Source organism: Mytilus galloprovincialis, chromosome 6, assembly GCF_965363235.1.
Source record: "Mytilus galloprovincialis chromosome 6, xbMytGall1.hap1.1, whole genome shotgun sequence".
Classification (NCBI taxonomy): Eukaryota; Metazoa; Mollusca; class Bivalvia; order Mytilida; family Mytilidae; genus Mytilus; species Mytilus galloprovincialis.
Window position 1 is genome coordinate 42,167,250 of NC_134843.1, and position 20,233 is coordinate 42,187,482.

Sequence of the window (20,233 nt, forward strand, 5' to 3'; positions counted from 1 at the left end):
TAAATAAGTCATCTGAACAGGCTTTAAGTGCCCTATTTAAACAAAGCACTAAAAAATCAATTATTTTTATACTTAATTGATTGTGCCCTCAAAATGGCATGTGTCCACTTTGCTCTTGAAAAAGTCAATAAGGTTACATATATACAAGTCTGTTGAAAATATTTACATCTATATGCGTTTGTTTGGAATTGTAGTTACAAAATACCAGTCATCTTTGCTATAAAATCATCAAAAGTTTATTGAAATAAAACGTAGAAACGAGAACAGAGCAAATCGATGGTTAATTCCCCATCGTCCTAGAATGAGGAAAAAGTGAAACAAAAAATACTTTTTTTATTATTATACAGAATCTTTGTGACTTTTGTTTTAAACTAAATCAGCGTGCAATAAATATGCCAATTTCTAGTATACACATTTAAATATAAAACAAAAATGTATTGAATTAGTTTTGAAATTGTTCAAAAATCATTTGCATGCAAAATATTATATCATGAATTTTACAGAAAAGTAAACACAAATATTATCAGTTCTGGAATTCTAAACTATGAGAAGACAAACCCCAGATTTTGGCAATCCTTCAGATTTTGTAAATATTGTTGAATTTATAATCCCTCTTATAGATTAACAGGTGGAATTTTTCAAATCCAATAAACCAAATACTTATATATGAAGCTCAGAGGGAAATGTGTCACACACATCTTGTTTAATTTCACTTTGTTATTACACCCTTTCAGAAATTCAGAAAACATATGTGATCATTGGCGGATCCGGTGGGGGGGGGGGGGGGGGGTCCGGGGTTGGAACCCCCCTTTTTTTTGGCCGCTCAATGCATTTGAATGGGGACATATAGTTGGACCCCCCTTTGTCCTGGGTTGGGAATCCCCCTTTTTAAAATGGCTGGATCCGCCCCTGTGTGATACACCTCATCCAACTATCGTTTTGGACTTAAATAAAAATAAAAATAAAATGAAGTGCTGATCGATTTAATTATGTATGTCTATTAAAAAAAAAAAGAGTAACCATAGAAAAGGTGCTTAATTTTGTCATGTTCCATCAAATTTTAATATCTGTATCCATGCAGAAGTGCATGTTTGTGAGGGGAAACCCAATAAAGCCATAAAATTGGAAACTCTTAAATCTATTGAAAAAATTCTTATAATTCAGTGTAATTAAAATATTGAATTGAATTGCCCTACTACATGTGTGAAATTAAAATGTAGAGGAATGTTTGAAGGGGTAGAAAATCACCAGGACTCTTAAGGTTATGGATATATGGATTGATGCTTAATGTCCAGTGTCATATAATACAATGACGAACCACAGTTATGGAATCCTGAATGCTTAATGTCAAATGGCATATATTACATCACGAGATGGTTGACAATTATGGAACACCCGTTTCACAGATTATATCGGATATGTTCCTTAGGAATGGATGTAACTACAATCCCGTTTCCTTTTCACGAATGTGAACTACCGAATCAGGTGTGTGATAAAATAAGAAACACGACGGGTGTCACATATGGAGCGTGTTCTGCTTACCCTTCCGGAGCACCTGAGATCACCCTTAGTTTTTGGTGGGGTCCGTGTTGCTTAGTCTACAGTTTTCAATATTGTGCCTTGTGTGCTATTATTTTTCTGTATGTCTTTTTCTTTTTTAATCATGGTGTTGTCTGTTTCTGATCTATGAGTTTGGATGTCCCTCTTGGTCCTTTCGTCCCTCTTTTACAATGTTTCCTTTCTTGTCAGTCGAAGTTCTAGCTCGTGTAGTGACTGTCTGAAAGCATGTCAACTATTTGTCTTACTTCTAATGGCTGCATACATAGAAGAGACGCAGATAATGCCAGATTAAAAGCGACGGTTTTATTTCACATAGCCTTAGACTTAATTAAAGTAATGTCACTTATAAGTGGAGCAGGATCTACTTACCCTTTTGGAACACTTGAGCCACTCCCAGTTTTTGGTGGGGTTCGTGTTGCTTATTCTTTGATTCACTGTGTTGTGTCATGTATGCTATTGTTTGTCTGTTTGTCTTTTTCATTTTTAGCCATGACGTTGTCAGTTTGTTTTCGATTTATGAGTTTGACTGTCCCTCTGGTATCTTTCGTCCCTCTTTTCAAAGGAAAGGATGTTATAGAATCCACATATTTGATGGTATACATACTTTCTATATAATATCGTACAAAAATAAAGTGAAATAGTATGATGGTTTTCAGAGCAGTATAAGAATGTAAAAACTACACTGATCTTGCTCAACAGTAACATACATGTACACAACTGGGAAAATGAGGGTGAATTGAAAAGGATCTCTCTACGTGAGGCATTGCTCTCTCTAAATAAGGCACTGGAATTAACATCCCCATTCTGAACAGATGTGTCTGCAAAAAACGTGATCACTAACTGAATCTAATTCTAAGTAACATAAACACCATCCATTTATTCTGCCTAGTGAAACTGTAGTTTATAGCAGTTCAAAAATATTTAAAACAGTTTTATAACATAATTAATTACATTTTCTTCAATTTAAAACTTTTCTATGATCCATGTCAGATATGTACCAAGGTATATCATAGCAAGAGCAGGTAGAACCCATTATAAAAGTCAATAAATGAATTTTTCAAAACAATATAAATTCACTATAATGGCAACACAATACACTTTAAGAAGTGTTAGTTTGATGAAGCACATAATAAAATGATTGTTACTGCCAATATAACTTTAGGAAATTCACACATTAAGATTAATAGCTTTGGTTGCTACGTTACTTTTAGTACCACAGCAGCTAGAAAAGCATATTTAAAAAAAAATCTAATCAAACTGATTTAAAGCCTGTAAACATATTCAGCTCAAGAAAGTATAAATATTTGTTTCAAGGAAACACGCATTGGAGTCAGATAGGTGCTTTCGTAAAAGATTGCTGATCTTAAGGAGGAAACTTTAGATTATTTTTTCATTCTAACTAGAGATTCATACGACCTTCCTGTGTCGCTCGCTTAGGACTATATATATGCATTTTGTACAATTGACAGTCTCCCACGTTGTGAACTAGAATAGAATTCATGACGAAAAAAACTGTTTAGTTGATCTTGTATTGCTGATTATTTCTCTTTTTATAATTTCTCTCGGTTATTTACACAAAACACAAAAACATTGTCATTTAGAGTCTCCTAACGGTTTCTGCAAATGCTGACCAATTTGACCATTATTTTTTGTCTATCTATCTCTTATAGTTTTCAAGGCAATAGCCAAACACGTAAAATATTGGTAAAAATCATCTTGAAAGAGCAAGAACTCAAATTAGGAGTCGACTGAAAATTGTTGCTATATGTTGAATTATTTGTAGATCTAGTCTGATCATTTTTGCTATTTGCAATGGCTATAGATCTACTTATAATAGTTTCAAGATAAGAGCAAGAACAATACAAATAGGTAGAAATTGTAATTTAAAAAGAGAAATAAGAATAAACTGACGGTTTTGTTTATTAGACATATTGGTATATATCTTATCTTGCTTATGAATTTTTGCAAATTTAATTTCCGTCTATCTATAAAAACAAATTCAGATGTTCGGCAAAAACGCAAACAAAAATCGTAAAAAATTATGGTTCGAGCGACGATTTCAACAACGTAAGTTAAGTTTAGATCTTGTCTTGCTGATCACTTTTGCTTTATTCAAGTTCAATCTATCTATTTTAATTTTTAACCTTCTTATGTACTATTGAAGGAAAAGGTTCAAAGAATAACATTTTCTTTATTATTCACCATGGAATTGTACTCTATACTATTTTATATCTATATTAATAACTTTATCAATATTGTACCAATCCATATTAAATTTTGTGTTTTGTATAATTTGTGCTTGTGTTGGAATTTATATTTCAGCTCCTTTGGGGCGCTCATTGCAAAAATAAATCATTGCAAAATGAAATTATATGTATTTTTGTACCTTGTCCAGATTTTCTACTCTTTAAGACTTTAATAAATCATCACTGCAAAATAGACTGACCGCGTATTAAAGCCAAAACACAAACACCATAAAAAGATTTCATTAAAGGGCCTCTTGACTGTGACTTTGCTACATTACACTTCATGACAATGTAAAAGGACCATACGAAGACGTACTTGATGTAGTATACCATAAAACAAACCTTATCACCAATATCCTAGTGACATTATGGTTGAGCGCTCATAAACATGTTTAACCCCGCCACATTCTTTATAAGCATGTCTCAAGTCAGGAGCCTAAAGTTCAGTGGTTGTCATTGGCTCATGCCATTGTTTTATTTGTTTTATCGTATTTTTATTTTTTTTTATAATTTAGGCTGTTAGAATAGTTCTCTAAATGGAATTGTCTCATATTTTTTCATGTCGGGCCTTTATGTTTGGAATTTTCTTTTAACCACGGATTAAAGTCAAAACATAAACACCAAATAAAGAAACCACCAAAGCACCTCTTGACTGTGACTTTGCTACATTACACTAGACATGACGATGTTAAAGGACCATATGAAGACGTACTTGATGTAGTGCGCCATAAAACAAACCTTATCACCAATATCCTAGTGACATTATGTTTCGTTTGTGTTAAACATCACAAGATCAAAACAATATTAAGATCGCCTATCATAATAAAACACTTATGTTTGGAAAAACATCTGATGAAAAGAAATTTAAATGTTTGTCACTAGGAGAATATCAGAGAGATTATTTTACCTGACTCAAAACGTTAACAAATAATTAAATGATAAAATAAATAGATTGTTCACAGTAAAATAAATCGCTTGCAATTGAATTGCACTTGATAGTCTTACCTTGCAACCTTTGTAAACACAGAATGGTTTTGTTAAACAGTAATGTTTAATATGTTTAAACATATAACTTTCCACTAACATGCAATGAACATATTTATCAGTATTTACATTGCAACAGTTACTAATATTGTTTCGTTTTATTACTGTCTTATTTAGTAAATGCGTTGAAAACCCATAGGTTGCCTTGGGGAAGATTTCTGCTCTTTGCATGGTAGGATTAATGTCTTTTTGACGATCTGACGTTTGAACAGCAATATACTCCTGTTGCCTTTACTGATACATTCCTCGTTTCCTCTCTCTTTTCGTTTATCATTTGACCAATGCCATTTGGAGTAATAAAATGACAGTGGTCCTTCTATCTCCAACGGTCATAATGTCAGACTGTGATGCGATCTTTATACATACTCTTTTCTAGCACACTGTGTTGGATCTTTTTAGTAAATGCTTATAGACCTTATCGCTTTTTTTTTGATTCTGCGACAGTTGAACTATTGACGTCATACCACAATCCCGTTTTTTTTTTGTGGCGTCAGACATTTTATGTTTTGACGTCCAAATTTTAAAATACCATCGATATGTATAATTTTCTCATCCTTGAACTTGAATAAATGTGAAATTTGAAATAAATACAGGTTCCACGAATTAAACGTGACTTCAAGTCAGGTAAAGACAACACATACATTGAAGATCAAATTAGCAACACAGAACACACTACTAAAACCTTTAGCAAAACAGCAACACGCGCCTTTAAAAACAACTTGGGATGAACTCGGCGGGCTTCCAAAAGGATCAACATCCGCTATTTTTCTTATAGCAAGTAAAATTTGATGACAAGTCTTTTTCGATAATATCACAATCGAAAAGCAGTGGACAGGATGGTGGCTACGACAAGTGGAACATATCTGTTACTCATGTGACATATATTTTCCATATATATGTATAACAGTCATTTGGACATTTAAACATTAATGGTTTAGTAGCTCTTTTTATCAGTCACCCTTCATAAAGGTAATCATGACAGGAAACACAAGACTTGATATACTGTATCAAATGGGAGACATGCCATATGCTGTTTGCATATTACTAGTATTACGGACAAATGGAAATATTTCAAAATAGAAAATTGAAATAAGTTAAGTTCTCAGCCGACCATGATTGGTATTTCTACATGTGAGTCGAATACACGAAGCAGGCTTAACTGCAATCTCGGTTTATTTCTGAAATTAATTCTTACATATTTTTGATATTTTAACCCTGCATGCAAAGATCTGCTAACATTGCCCATGTGAAATTTTGATTGTTTGTATAAACATTGAACGACAAAAATATTTGACGTATAAAATTTTGACGTCAGACACGCGAAACTGTTTCTTTTAAAATTGTAATACGATGATGACTGCTGTACCCATATTTTGACTATTTTATTTATCATGTCTGTTTAGTTCACGCATCATTGTAAATATAACGGAATTTGAAGAGACTGTCGTACAAAGGGAGAGGTTTAGCGCTATAAAACCAGGTTTAATCCACCATTTGAAAATGCCTGTACCAAGTCAGGAATATGACAGTTGTTATTCATTTGTATTTGATGTGTCTTGTCATTTGATTTTGCCATGTGAGTAGGGACTTTCCGATTTGAGTTTCCTCTGAGTTCAGTATTTTTGTGATTTTACTCTTTTTTGTAGTTTTTTTCATTCCAAGCTTATTCGAGAAGATGAGATTAAGAACATAGTCACTCACACACCTTTAAATTATTCAGTGACATGGCATTACATATATAGTAATCCGTGAAGGTAAGGATAATGCCAGCTTATTTTCATTTTTTATGAGAAGTTCATTCATAATTTATTTCTTATTCAAATAAAGAAACAAGTAGGAGAGAAAAGAAAAACAGTTGTTGCCCGCATCATTAATATGGTCAATAGTTAGATAGTGTTCTAAGGGAAATCACTCATATTTGACAAGAATGAAGGTTCTTTCTGAAGAAAATCGTTTCCAACATTTATGAATACTTATAAATTAAAACACTGACGGGAAACATTCAATAAAAACATATGATTGAAAGAGTAGCAATCTAATGACCATGAACACAGCAAAAAAGAAAATCTTAATAGAAATCAGAACACGAAGATATCGATAATATGGGTTCTTCAATTGAAAAAGATATGGATAGAAGATAGTTACGCATCGGAACAAACCAGGCAAACATTGCACGTTATTAATTTTGAAATTGTACAGAAACTAAGGTTTCACCTTCCTCAGGCGGGTTATTTCAAAGTGTGCACCACATTTTTTTTTAATGTTATTTCGAATAGACAGATAAAATATTCCAGTTATTCCTTATAATTTAAATCTAAATTCCATTTTAAACCGTTGTAAACCATGAAAAAACGTTGATGACGTCCGGGTCACATGACTGAATTATGTCTATGGGCTGATAAACAAAACGACGTCATCCAATCAGAAGACGCGTTACCACCAAAATTAAATTTTACGATGTTCCTTCAAATGATTATTGTCATGTCTTTTTATCGTCGACTGTTACAGAACATTCCTTTTCGAAAGTTTGGATTCACAACTAAAATGTAATACAGACGATCCATGCATACTATTTTTTCTTTTTATTAATGGTCCTTTAATTGCAACTTATCAACACTGATATATTCCCTGGAGTACATGGAACAATAAATGTTGGGCTGCACAAAATGCACAAAAGATATCAAGCTTATATATTAGTGCGTCTACATTAGACTCCCCAGCGATTTATTACTAAAGGAAAACTTTGGTCTTTCGAATAATTCAACATTTTACAAACAGTGATATTTCACATCAATACAAAAGTACTAATTAGCTGGTGATACCATGGGAAATAAAACGTTCATCAGTCAGCAGTGGCACTGACTCATTGGTTGTACAAACTCATCAAAGATACTATGCCTATAGTTAATACATTCGTTTGTAAGAAGCTTCCTGCAGAGAGGAATCATTCAACACATAGTAAAAGTATTATATCATAATAGCGCACAAATAAGTATTACAACTAATGAAAAAAACAACATGTGTTGTGAAGAAATAATTTTCAAAGGTACCAGGATTATAATTTAGTACGTCAGACGCGCGTTTCGTCTACATAAGACTCATCAGTGACGCTCATATCAAAATATTTAGCAAGCCAAAAGTCAATCAAGTTATTATCTTATGTAGAAAACGGGGGATTAAACCTGGTTATAAAACTCTTTTTTTGTATGGCAATCGCGCTAAATTCCATTATATTAACAACGATGTGTGAACGAAACAAACAGACATAATAGGTAAAAATGTCAAAAATTGGGGCTGTGTTAAAATTTTAATCACGATGAAAACAAAATATGTACCAAACTTTTATCATCAGTACAAGGACATTATTCGTCAACATAATTAAACATGCAGCATATGATACGTTCAGGTATTCCACATCCAATCTTTTATGGTAATATTCTTTGCATAGCACAAACATGTTGACATTCACCTCAAAAGCTAACCAAACTTTTAAATATTCTTATTCAGAAGGGATATGCTAGTAGTTACGATACCGTTTTCAGGTCATTCAAGATGGCATGTTTTGGTTTTGATATTGATTCGATCACTCATAGGGTCTTTGCATCGGAAATAAACACATTTATTATAAAACCAGTTGTTGGCATGCTACGGGTTATGTTCTTCTTATATATTTTAAAAAAGTATGATACTAAACCTCTAACGAGAGGGATGGTGCTTGATTTTCATTGAGAAAATCAATAATTGCATTTCATAGTTACAGTTACAGTGAGCACTTATCAAGTGGTGTAACTTGCACATGCTAATTGGCATTTACACACCTTTGATGTTTTAAGGACAATGATTGTGTGATAAATGTATTACAACTTGAGGGCATTACGGTCTTGAGGGCATTACGGTCTTGAGAGCATTACAGTTGCATTGGCTTGTTAAATGGCATTGATTGACAGTTCTTGATCATTAATAATTACTGTACAAACAAAGGATTAGGATTATCATCTGACTTATAGAAAATCTTTGAATATCGATGTCTAATCAATTAAACTATTTATTTCATTGTATGCATTTATGTTCATCTATTATATAATTTCTATAAGATTTTGTCAGATCATGAAATAATGTAATTCTATAGTTAAATTTTCGTTGGGGTTTTAATTTCGTGGATAATTCTTATGCACGAAATAAACGAAATTAAATCCCCCACGAAAATTTCTGCTTTTACAGTTATAAGGACGTGATCTTTCAGTCAGTTTAATTGAGGTCTGAAGCTTGTACGTCAGTAACTGCTAGTAGTCCTTTGTTAATTCATTTATCATTTTCATTTTGCTTAGATTATTTTGTTACCTATTCTGAAATCGAACTAGGAATTCTAACTAACTGAGTTTAACTGTTAGTATTGCTGTGTGTTTATCTACATTGGCTAGAGGTTTAGGGTTACGGCTGATATCTAGCTGAACATTTTAACCCTGCCAAATTTTTGCGCCTGTGACGCTGTGTTGTCTGTTTGAAAAAATCCCCATTTCCATATCAAGTTTATAGAACCATTGTTTTTTTTCTCTTGGACGTTTATATCAAATTAATTAACAAAATGAGTAACGTATAATTTCATTGAAATAAAGATTCAGATTCAGATCCAATAGTTTATTCAAGTTGCACCACATACAACATATATTTGAAACAAGATACATATAATTCTGAAAGTACACCAAACAGTGCTAGAGTTAGATTTTTCTACTGACAAATTTTTGTCCGTCCCTCAGCGGGATTCGAACTCACACCTTTGATACACTACAGTACCAATCGCTTAACCTCAATATATATATAAATAAAGATATATAAAACAAGTAAAATGCATGTATGTGCCATTCTTAAAGATATATGAGAGACTATTAAGATATATATGTAAACCAATTTATATATAAAATACAACAAAGAGCAATTAATGATACTATTTCTCATTGTGAAAATATTATCCCAGGTTTCGCCAACAATAATAATATAATCAATATTTTCAATTAAAAAGTGATAATTTTTTTCTTCATCAGACAAATTTTAAATGATATGAAGGCAACAGTAGTATACCGGTGTTGAAAAGTCATAAATCAATTGAGAGAAGAAAAAAGCGAGGGAAACACACCAATAATAAGTGAAAAACAGAGGAACAACAGAAACACTGAATTGCAACTTTTACAATAACAAATGCAAACATACATAGAAAACAACTGTTCGATAACAACTGCCATACTTTGTACAGGACATGTTCAGAAAAATGGTTAATTTTGCCTGGTTGTATGGCTAGCCAAAACTCCCACTTATATAGGAATGATTCATGATGAATTTAAGATACAATATATCAATAAATATAGAATGCTTTAGATCCTCATGTGATTGGCAATTTAAAAGTACATATTTTTATCCTCTTCAGTATTGAAGTTAAAAAAAACTCTGTCATCTAGATTTTCCTTTCCTACCAGCAAGTTTCAATTTTTTATGGTACTACACCACATATATGTTTTAACCACTTTAAACGAAGTTATCAAAATGGAAATGGCTATATCATTGGTTTTGAATAAATAAGTCATAGGTAATCAGTTACAATTATTTACTAGTATACAGTATTTGAAGGAGCTGTATGTTTTTAAGTAATTTTCTTTCTTGTCCTTTTCCCGTTTAGGAAATAAAGTGTCCCTTCCGAACAGTTTTATATGTGGTTTTTTAATTGGATAGTTTATATACATGATATTACTGATATATATAAAAGAAAGCAACACAAAACAAGAAAGTGTCCATAGTACACGGAACTCCCCTCCCACTATCATTTTCTATGATCAGTGAACCTTGAAATGGGGGATCAAAACTCTGATTTGGCTCATAATCAAAAAGATCATAACATAGGGAACATGTGTACTACGTTTCAAGGCGATTGGACTTCATCTTCATAAAAAAAACCTTGTTCAAAAACGTTAACCTGAAGCGACACAGACGGACAGACCGAGAAACGGACGCACAGACAGAAAACATAATGCCACCTAGAACTAAAACAACATAACACAAGAAAATTATGCATTTTAGGAAAGAGAAAATATATTTTTTTCCAGAGTTGTTTCACTGTTAACTGGCAATTCACTGGTAAGTTGATGAATGAAATCAGTAATATTTTTGTAATTATTTTCACGCAATCAATATAAATATCAGCTGTTTCATTGTAAAGTACAATAAAATTTACAAGTACTTCTATTACAACTATGTAACAAATCAGAATTTCTATCATTGCTTTCTTTGAAGCAACATACATACCAACTGATCAGTTTAAATTTAAAAAAAACCGAAGACAAACGAATACAAGTAATGCATGAGGGTACTAATGGGTTTTACAAGAAGGGAATAATGGGTAAAACGTGCAGAAGACAGAACAAACAAACCAGAATAGAGCATGATAACCTGGTAAAAAAAAAAAGAATTGAGGATAATGGGCACAAAAAATATACAAAAATGAAGACCACAAATTCAGACCCACATTCATTTGCAAAAAAGTGCTGGAATATATTATCTGTTAGCAAAAGTGCAAGACGACACATGATACAAATACTTAAATAATCAATTTTATAAAAAGAGGAGGGCATAATGAAAAATACAACCATGGTTATAAAATCTTTTAAAAAAATAATTATCAAATACCATACAGACGTTATATTTTGCCATGTCTTCTTCGTGTTTAAAATTTAGATGATACTGTAGTCCTAATGTCTGTGCAGTTTCCCCAAAGAAAATAGTTATAAAATACTAAACAGTAGCAGGTGAATATACTTTGTTTCGCAAAGTTGATGGTAATAAGCACCCAAAATTACTTAAAAGCACCCAAAATTACATAAAAGTAACCAAAATTACTTAAAAACATTGTCATTATATCTGTTCAGATAATTTAAAAGGGGATATTATTTATAAAAAATAAAGAGAAACACGGCTTCGGATAATACATCTATATGCAACTGAAAACCTTTCTATCATTTATAAGTTCCACTTTTGGTGGGGTTCGTGTTGTTTATTCTTTGGTTTTCTATGTTGTGTCGTGTGTGCTGCTGTTTGTTTGTCTTTTTCATTTTTGGCCATGGAGTTGTCAGTTTGTTTTGGATTTATGAGTTAGACTGTCCCTTTGGTATCTTTCGTCCCTCTTTTCCATGACGTGACCAATTTTGGACCATTAAATTATTATTTTTAAAGTCTATAAACAGAGGCTCTGTAAAAATAATATTGGTTTCAACAAACAAAGTGATTCTTCATTGACTGATCCAAATTAATTATATCTTGACGTTCAAACACCGACGTGTTAACCAAAAGGACGTAAGTTACCAAAGGGAAAACCAAAACATCTTAGCCATAACAAAATTGGCAGCAAAATGACAACAAAAGGTAAAAGATAGATAAAAGGTAACGAAATAAGATGTGCAATATGTTTGATGGTGGCCCAAAACCACCACAAAAGCCACCATGAACTTGGAGTAGGTGACTTGTGACCTCTTGTTAAGATTTTCTTTAAATAAGCTATAACATCCTCATTTTTCAGGATCTCCATATGGTCAGCCCCTTTGACTTGATGATGATAAATCTTCTTTAGTTGTTTCCCTTGCCAGAGTAAGCATCCCATTAGACTTCGGATATTTACTGTACCATCTCCATTATCTATTGTGATTTTTGGTTGCTTATCTGGCCACGTATCGTCTGTATAAACTAGCTTTCCTGCCGTTGGAACGTTGTACCCATGGAGACAATGAACTTCCACACCAGGGGGAGTCAGTGATCTGACAAGATTTGCGGTATCCTTTCTCATGTACCACGCGTCCGTGTAATTAATATCCATGAAAAATTGCTTATAATCATAAACTGTGTAATTCTTTCCTGGTCTCTCAACAAGGATTTCATCTTTTCCCCAAAACTTATCAGATGGCATTAGCCAAGCAGTGCTTGGCATGGATCGCTGTACGTGTCTTACTTCTAATGGATAAACCCAGGGAATACCCATGTTATCGCCTACAATGTATTAATCTAATACTAGTATATATATCAATTATGTGAGGTAGCTTTAGTTTTGTCATATTTAAGGAAGCAACGTATAACTCATTAATCCTGGTATCTATGATGAGTTTATAAGTAAAAAAAGTCATGACTGTTGGTCATACATCCTTTTTTATTCTGTTTATTCTGTCTACTGGGACCATTAAGATTATCTAAAATAAGTTTCCTATAACCTTCTGTCTTGTTCGGTATTAATAGTGAGAAACTCAGAGAACAGAACTCATTAAAGTTGTTTCATTCGGTGTTATTACCCTGTGGATTGTATATAATGTCCCCTACACTCCTCAGTAGATAAATTATTTTTTACAAACATACTTACTACAAAACATATTGTCCATCGGGAATTGTTAATACTGTTGAATTAAAATCTATCCGTGGAAAGGCTATTGGTATAAACTATACTAAACCTTTTGGATTCAATTCACTGGACTTTTTTGTAAACTATGAAAAAAAATTAGTTTGCTATCCTTTTTGATTGTGACTTTATCTGTTTGTATATTGGTAAAATAAAGTATGCTCTTTTTTATGATGCTTTATTTACAAAGTCTTTAAAGCAAACGGGAGCTCGTCCAGAAACAATCAAGTTATATCAAATTGAGAATTTGCTAAAAACTTAAGTATTTAGGGCGGAAAAAGTGTTTAATTACTACAATATGTTAAATGTATTCATTATTGGAATTTATAGAAAAGCAAAAAGTAGACTGATGTGATCTATAAATATCAGGTCTTTTAACACCAAATCATTTAAGAAAATATATCGTATAAACATTTTATTGAGCTTCATATCTACCACCTGTAACATATATAAATTGCTTACCTGAAGCTAAGAGACTTAGTGGTTTAACAGATCCTCCCCATACACCAGCTAATGATATAAATGACTGAATAAATTTATCTTTCCATGACTGTGGTTGGTGATTGAGAAAGTATAATATAATAGGGTTACCCATGTAAAAGTAAAAATACTTTTGTATTGTTGTTTGTGGCATAGGTGTCCTCAATCAAAACTCTGAAATTCTTGTAAAAATCAGCAAATTCATCTGAAAAGATGCACAGAATATAAAAGGTAATCGCCGATCCATTTTTATTTTGGTATACTCAAAATTAAAAAAGCAAAAATCACCGAAACCGAGGTAAATTTAAAACAGAAAGTCCATAAGCAAATGGAAAAATCCTAAACTCAATCACATCAATCGAATGGATAACAACTGTCATATTCCTGACTTGGTACTTCGTGTTCCATCCATTCACGATAACTCGCGTCTTTTGACTGGATAATTTCTGTCCATAATTATTTTATTGTTGTATGTAAGAATTTTAAAGATTACCTGTATGCATTAAAAGAAATAGATATATCACTAGCTCTGCTAAAATTCGTATAATACTTTCTTTACATAAAACATTAACAATAACCAAAAATCCTAAATTGAAAGATATCAAATTTTACTTTATAAAGATAAAAGTTTACATGATTTATGTCTTCACAGTACATATTTTCTGATTCAATAACAGATTTCTTTTTTCCGGTTTAGTTTTTCTGATAACATTGATGTTAAATATCATGACAACTGCATAGTCTCGAATTGTAAAATTGACATTTGAAAAAAGGTTGGTTTCTGTATTTTATTGTGAGATGAAATATTTTTAGGATAATAAAACAAAGTTTTGCGCTATTTTAGTTATCTTTCAAACGCATTCTTTTGATGTGTATGTATGGAAATAAGAACTTTTGATGGATGGTGAAATTGAAATACAGTAAAGACTTTCAACCTTATTCAGGACTAGAACAATGGGATTTCCAAATCTCTTTCAAACGCATTATTTTGATGTGTATGTATGGAAATAAGAACTTTTGATCGATGGTAAAATTAAAATACGGTTAGGACACTTACCAAAGAGGAAATCCTGAATAATCATAGGTCTGTTCTGTGTTCCTTTGGAATTTCAACCAAAGACGAAGAACTGGATCTTCCATCACTGTATTGGATACCTAAACTACATAAGTGTACTTACAAACAACGGTATATTGCTGGGTCTTCAAAGTGCTCCACGAAACCTCTTTCTAAATTATTGACATCTATTTTATCAGCAATCAAAGATGGGCTTCAAAGTTATTGTGAAACTGCCTATTCTAGAGGGGGCGTTAATCAGATGTGGATACTTAAAAATTCCAAAGATCTTTTAGAGTACATACAATATAACTCTCTTTCATCTTGTAACAGTTTTTAAACATTTGACTTTTCTACTCTTTACACAAGTATTCCACACTCCAAACTAAGAGACAAATTGAGTTGGTATTGCTTTGCTTCATAAAAAAGAATGGCCAACGTAGATACAATTTTAGGGAGGGATAAATCCTACTTTTTAAAGGACCACTCTGGGAATATCGTATCAATTGGGAGATATATACCCCGTATGCAGGTGCTGCTGGAATGTTGCTACTTAGAAATGGAAAGTTCACAATTGGAAAGCTGAAATCATCTCTTTTGTCGTAACGATTTGTTTTTAACCGACCCTCATTGTCAATTTCTAGATGTAAGTCAAGATATGAGGCCGACTTACCTGTATCTGTAGTATCCTTTATATCTAGCTCGATGGGATAGATGCGTTCCACATAGTCACCAAATTTTGAATTATTTAGTGAAAGAACATCATCTATATAGCGGAAAGTAGAGTTAAAGGATATTGCTAACTTCTTATCTTTCTTCCTAAGTAGTTCCTGCATGAAATCAGCCTCATAATAATAAAGAAACAAGTCGGCAAGTAGAGGGCACAGTTTGTTCCCATTGGAATGCCGACAGTCTGTTGAAAAACACGTCCTCCGAACATAACAAATATGTTGTCAATCAAGAAATCAAGCATCTTGATAATATCAGTTTCAGAGAATTTTTTGTTTGAATCAGAGTGATCCTTTACAAAGTAGGATTTATCCCTCCCTAAAACAAGATACTTGTATCTACGTTGGCAATTCTTTTTTATGTAGCAAAGCAATACCAACTCTTTCAATTTGTCTCTTAGTTTGAAATGTAGAATACTTGTGTAAAGAGTAGAACAGTCAAATGTTTTAATACTGTTTCAAGATGAAAGACAGTTAGATTGTATGTACTCTAAAAGATCTTTAGAATTTTTAAGTATCCACATCTGATTCACGCCCCCTCTAGAATAGGCAGTTTCACAATAACTTTGAAGCCCCTCATTGATTGTTGATAAAATAGATGTTAATGATTTAGAAAGAGGTTTCGTGGAGCACTTGGAAGACCCAGCAATATACCTTTGTTTGTAAGGACACTTATGTAGTTTAGGTATCCAATACAGTGATGGAAGATCCAGTTCTTCATCTTTGGTTGAAATTCCAAAGGAACACAGAACAGACTTATGATTATCCAGGATTTCCTCTTTGGTAAGTGTCGTGAGGGTATATGTTGAGTTTCCAAGTGAATTGTCAATACCTAATTCGTTTATCAAGCAGTTAATGTAATGAGTTTTACACTCAAAAACCATGTTGTGTGGGGCTTTATCTGCGGGGACGACAACATATTTATCATGGAGGTAGGATAGGTGTTTTGCAACATTTGGGTCTTTACAGATTGACGTAGCATTAGCATTGATAGACCCATTCAGTTTCTTAATTCTGATTTGTTTCAACGACCTCACTACCTTAATCTGTTCGGAAAGAGTGTCTACGTCTTCCTTCTCGTGCTTAGCCCATTGCCTGGCATAATCCTCAACTGAATCCATCAAAATTTTAAAGTTGTATTTCCAATTGATGGATTTAGGCTCACGATATTTCGGACCTTTCGATAACACATTTCGTAGAGAAGTGTTATTAACAATGTTGAGGTCACCGGTAAATACTTGGCCAGCTGGATTATATGTGAATTGGGAACTAGCACAAGTGCAATCAGGAGGTTTAGACTTGCAAAACTTGTTTGTAATTGAAAATTTTAGTTGCAATAGGTTTGGTATAGGTATAAGAAATGATTGGTACCGACTGGTCTTTGAAATAAGGAGGTATTTTCGATTGAACTAATTTATGATGAAGGATATTGCCTAAGTTTACGCCATCGATACCGTTGTTGACAAAGGAAAGATTAAGGAAAGATCTTTTCTCTTTTTCATCTTTGCCAATGCGGACTGGTTTAAAAAGTCTGTGACTTGCAATATCCGAAATTATAGCTGTTATTTTGTATTGGTTTGAATGAGGGTTTGTAACAGTGGATTCAAAACATAAATCGAACAGAGAATGAAGTTTTGAAAGGGGTAATGAATAAAGTTTCGTGCGAATGTTATGAATTATACCTAATGGCTTTTGTATAAATGGCAGCAAGTCATTAATAGATCATGCAGAGAAGGTGATGTATAATGACGATGACCATGACTGCGTCTACGTCGAGGAGTCGAGTTGAAAATATTCATCACATTCACCGAGTTACACGAAGGACTAGATAGAATACCTATACCATCAATTTTGTCATTGCAACCATAAGGTGTCGCAGTTCCCAATTGTCTAATCCAGTAGTCTTCTTTTTGTCCACGGAGAGTCGTTGAAAGATTAGGATAGGTAGAGCTATGGTATATCTTTTCGATAATGCGAACTGTCATAGAAACGATGAAATGATCGGGCTGATTGAAATGATGGTAAAGAATGTCGTTAGCATTGAGATTAATGTCTGATCTATGACAGCACATACGTTTGATTAGCCTTCCTTTCGTTTCACCGACGTATACCAATCCACAAAGGTTGCACTCTAATTCGAAGACGACATTTATTGATTTACAATTCAGATCATCGTAACTTCTGGTAAAATATGACTTCTTTGTCAAAGTGCTAGTGAATTCAGCATCTGTAATTAAAATTGCACAAGTTTTGCAGCCTTTGGTCTCACATTTCGAAATGCGACAGTGTTGTACTGTGTCATCAAAAACCAAAATGTCTTTAAGGAGAACTGAACATGGCTGTATATGTGTAATATTGCTGTTGTCACTAGGACGATGATCTGAATGAGTCATGCTTGAGATATTTGTCATGTCAGGTGATGAGAGGACACCTGCCGTATCAGACGACACCGTGTCCATGGTGACGTCTGTTTCGGACCTTTTTATACTGGACGACGTCCGAGCCAGTTTCCTGTTTTATCTTCGTAAATTCATGCAATTGTAGTTTTGCTATTGGGCGGATGATGTCCTCGGGGACAAAATGTCCACCAGCAGAGACATCGACCCAGTGACTCTTTTAATCATTGGTTGACGGCACTAGGAATGTGGTTTTGTACAAAATTCAATTCTGTCATAACAAAATCATTCAAAACTATGTGATACAGGCTTGTTTTATGAGAATTTCAATTTGATGATGACAAAAGTAACTTTTGTCCACTGAAAGATAATTTTGTATGACAAAATTTTAAATTGCAGTATGTTACAAATTTTGTTAAACTGAACTCATTTTTATTGAACAAAACTAACTTTTGTACGTACAAAATTGAATTTCAAGTACAAAACCACAAGAGTCCCATTCGGCGCCCTGTACTAGGAATAAAATCGCACACGAATATTGATAATTTTACACCAACAAATTCCAACCTTGTGCAACCGTCTTGTTTGATTCTATGCAAAGGTTTAATGAATTTATAACACTTACTCGGAGTTTTTCTGAAGTCGTATGGAGCACCTCTTATTGATACGTTTTTCTGATATCCCCATTGCACCATGGCATCAACAATATGTGAAAAGTAAGATGCTGCAAAGAAAGAAAACTTTTTTTACAGAAGTAAATTGAAAAAAATACACTTAAGTTTGGATATCTACTGGGATCACATTACCTTTGTACCACTCTCTTATCACTGATTGTAGAACTTCTAAATCATTTGAGAGATTATGCACTTGACTACGGATCATATCAATATATTTTACAAATAAAGGAATCGATGGATGCTATCATTACCAACAACGTCATTCGTCACAAATACGTAATATCTAAAATTTCGCTTTATTTTCAAAACCAGTCTGTTCTATAGATACACCACAACCAATACATCGTAAATATTTAACAATAGATAACCGTTGTAATACCTTCATATAGATGAATACAAAATGTACCATAGAAAAATCCTCTGACATGACTGTGACTGTTCCACATAATTACAATCCTCTGGTTATGTATAGTCGCCGTCAAGTAAAATTGGCACCATGTTTTTTGTCAAAATTTTCTTAAATATCGACCGCGTTTACTAAGATCATGTTTTTCAATTAGCGGAATGAAATATCATTCCAAAAATCAACTACTGTCCTACCTTTTATTGTGTTTGCACTGTATAATCCTGACCTTCACATAATTCAAGATTGATTTGTATGGTGGAATCCGACATTGTTATTACCGGAAGTGTTGCCGTGGAGTTCCACGTGCTCTTCATTTTCTTGTGTCTCTCGGAGCTTTTCGTCATCTTTACATAAAAAGCGCGGGAAATTGTATCATCAATGACATCAATGACAATGATATTACCGGAGAGTAACGAATGTTATGGAATAAGGGACCCTCATAGAAACCAAGATGGCGGTTATACAATGTAAATAATCTTGAAAAATGTGAAGGTCAGGATTATACAGTGCAAACACAATAAAAGGTAGGACAGTAGTGGATATTTGGACAGGATTTTACTTCCGCTAAAAGAAAAACATCATCTTGAGTAAACGCGGCTGATATTTAAAAAAAATTTAACAAAAAACATGGTGCCAATTTTACGTGACGGCGACTATAATTGCTGATGATTTTAACATCATTTAGCATGCATTTCTGCGGAAGGTGATTTTTCATGCTCTTAAATTTAGCGGCTACAACACACCGAATGATATCATAATTCAAAATAATAACTTTCCTGTGTAACATACTCTCAAGTTTATTATGATTGAATATATAATAAGCATATTCTTTAAAAAAAAATTGGCCCGAAAATTAAAAAAAAAAATACTACACAGAAGTTCAAGTGTTCTGTATGTTGGAGTTCTTATTGCCATGAGTTGTTGAATTAGGAACTAAAATTTTCAAGACCGTTGTAGATTCTATTATGAACCAACTTTGCACCTTTATTGCCTGACCTTTCTCGTTTTTCATATGCGTCAGATTTCCCATAGACTATGTTTAAAAAAAAGATCAAAGAAGCTACCTTATTTATTTTCACATGGAGGTATATTGATGATGTTCTTACCATTAACAAAAACTTAATCATAAGACTAGCTTTTATTAAAACAAATGATTTAGCAAATTAAATTCAAAAGTTTGAGAACCTAAATGATAATGTAAACATTAAATTTATTAT

At 33.0% G+C, this 20,233-nt stretch overlaps 1 pseudogene; it reads right to left on the reverse strand.

Moving 5' to 3' along the window:
* Positions 1-9,473: 9,473 nt before the first annotated feature.
* LOC143079615 (lysosomal phospholipase A and acyltransferase-like) overlaps positions 9,474-20,233 on the reverse strand; it is a 28,052-nt pseudogene continuing 17,292 nt past the window's right edge.